The sequence below is a fragment of the Schistocerca piceifrons genome, unplaced genomic scaffold (genome assembly GCF_021461385.2).
Source record: "Schistocerca piceifrons isolate TAMUIC-IGC-003096 unplaced genomic scaffold, iqSchPice1.1 HiC_scaffold_1052, whole genome shotgun sequence".
Classification (NCBI taxonomy): domain Eukaryota; kingdom Metazoa; phylum Arthropoda; class Insecta; order Orthoptera; family Acrididae; genus Schistocerca; species Schistocerca piceifrons.
In genome coordinates, this window is record NW_025726855.1 from 22,501 (window position 1) to 25,000 (window position 2,500).

Genomic DNA, 2,500 nt, shown 5'->3' on the forward strand with positions numbered 1-2,500 from the left:
AGCTTTGGACAATTTCACGACCCGTCTTGAAACACGGACCAAGGAGTCTAACATGTGCGCGAGTCATTGGGCTGTACGAAACCTAAAGGCGTAATGAAAGTGAAGGTCTCGCCTTGCGCGGGCCGAGGGAGGATGGGGCTTCCCCGCCCTTCACGGGGCGGCGGCCTCCGCACTCCCGGGGCGTCTCGTCCTCATTGCGAGGTGAGGCGCACCTAGAGCGTACACGTTGGGACCCGAAAGATGGTGAACTATGCCTGGCCAGGACGAAGTCAGGGGAAACCCTGATGGAGGTCCGTAGCGATTCTGACGTGCAAATCGATCGTCGGAGCTGGGTATAGGGGCGAAAGACTAATCGAACCATCTAGTAGCTGGTTCCCTCCGAAGTTTCCCTCAGGATAGCTGGTGCTCGTACGAGTCTCATCCGGTAAAGCGAATGATTAGAGGCCTTGGGGCCGAAACGACCTCAACCTATTCTCAAACTTTAAATGGGTGAGATCTCCGGCTTGCTTGATATGCTGAAGCCGCGAGCAAACGACTCGGATCGGAGTGCCAAGTGGGCCACTTTCGGTAAGCAGAACTGGCGCTGTGGGATGAACCAAACGCCGAGTTAAGGCGCCCGAATCGACGCTCATGGGAAACCATGAAAGGCGTTGGTTGCTTAAGACAGCAGGACGGTGGCCATGGAAGTCGGAATCCGCTAAGGAGTGTGTAACAACTCACCTGCCGAAGCAACTAGCCCTGAAAATGGATGGCGCTGAAGCGTCGTGCCTATACTCGGCCGTCAGTCTGGCAGTCATGGCCGGTCCTTGCGGCCGGCCGCGAAGCCCTGACGAGTAGGAGGGTCGCGGCGGTGGGCGCAGAAGGGTCTGGGCGTGAGCCTGCCTGGAGCCGCCGTCGGTGCAGATCTTGGTGGTAGTAGCAAATACTCCAGCGAGGCCCTGGAGGGCTGACGCGGAGAAGGGTTTCGTGTGAACAGCCGTTGCACACGAGTCAGTCGATCCTAAGCCCTAGGAGAAATCCGATGTTGATGGGGGCCGTCATAGCATGATGCGCTTTGTGCTGGCCCCCGTTGGGCGAAAGGGAATCCGGTTCCTATTCCGGAACCCGGCAGCGGAACCGATACAAGTCGGGCCCCTCTTTTAGAGATGCTCGTCGGGGTAACCCAAAAGGACCCGGAGACGCCGTCGGGAGATCGGGGAAGAGTTTTCTTTTCTGCATGAGCGTTCGAGTTCCCTGGAATCCTCTAGCAGGGAGATAGGGTTTGGAACGCGAAGAGCACCGCAGTTGCGGCGGTGTCCCGATCTTCCCCTCGGACCTTGAAAATCCGGGAGAGGGCCACGTGGAGGTGTCGCGCCGGTTCGTACCCATATCCGCAGCAGGTCTCCAAGGTGAAGAGCCTCTAGTCGATAGAATAATGTAGGTAAGGGAAGTCGGCAAATTGGATCCGTAACTTCGGGATAAGGATTGGCTCTGAGGATCGGGGCGTGTCGGGCTTGGTCGGGAAGTGGGTCAGCGCTAACGTGCCGGGCCTGGGCGAGGTGAGTGCCGTAGGGGTGCCGGTAAGTGCGGGCGTTTAGCGCGGGCGTGGTCTGCTCTCGCCGTTGGTCGGCCTCGTGCTGGCCGGCGGTGCAGGATGCGCGCGCCTGCGCGGCGTTCGCGCCCCGGTGCTTCAACCTGCGTGCAGGATCCGAGCTCGGTCCCGTGCCTTGGCCTCCCACGGATCTTCCTTGCTGCGAGGCCGCGTCCGCCTTAGCGTGCTCCTCCGGGGGCGCGCGGGTGCGCGGATTCTCTTCGGCCGCCATTCAACGATCAACTCAGAACTGGCACGGACTGGGGGAATCCGACTGTCTAATTAAAACAAAGCATTGCGATGGCCCTAGCGGGTGTTGACGCAATGTGATTTCTGCCCAGTGCTCTGAATGTCAACGTGAAGAAATTCAAGCAAGCGCGGGTAAACGGCGGGAGTAACTATGACTCTCTTAAGGTAGCCAAATGCCTCGTCATCTAATTAGTGACGCGCATGAATGGATTAACGAGATTCCCGCTGTCCCTATCTAAAAAGAGTTTGGCGCACCAGTCCCCATCTTCTCTCAGATTTATACAATAAATGTCTGCAGGAAAGAAGAGTCCCAGATACGTGGAAGGAGGGAAATGTCTGCATATTGCTGAAATCACTAGACAAACCTAGGGATGAGCCTAAATCCTACCGTCCAATATGCCTTCTGTCTATCTTAGGGAAAATTCTGGAAAGGTTAGTAGTCAGTCGTCTAGAAAAACGCTATGACGATTCAAATATCAAGGCCCACAACCAGTTTGGGTTTCGAAAGGGCGCATCGACAGAAATGGCTATTAGGCAAGTGTTGGGTAGTGTGGATTGTGAGGAGAAGTATGTGGTAGTAATATTTGTAGATATAGCAGGGGCCTTTGATAACTTATGGTGGCCTAGTGTTATGAGGCGTCTGAGAGCAATCCAGTGCCCGCGTAATTTGTATGACTTAAT

General features: G+C 56.0%; 1 non-coding gene across 1 annotated transcript in view; it reads left to right on the forward strand.

Annotated features, from left to right (window-relative positions):
- LOC124726172 overlaps window positions 1-2,500 on the forward strand; it is a 6,605-nt gene that overhangs the window by 900 nt on the left and 3,205 nt on the right. Inside the window, exon 1 of the ribosomal RNA XR_007006755.1 lies at window positions 1-2,500. This exon is cut by the window's left edge and continues 900 nt beyond it; it is cut by the window's right edge and continues 3,205 nt beyond it. This is a non-coding gene — a ribosomal RNA (large subunit ribosomal RNA).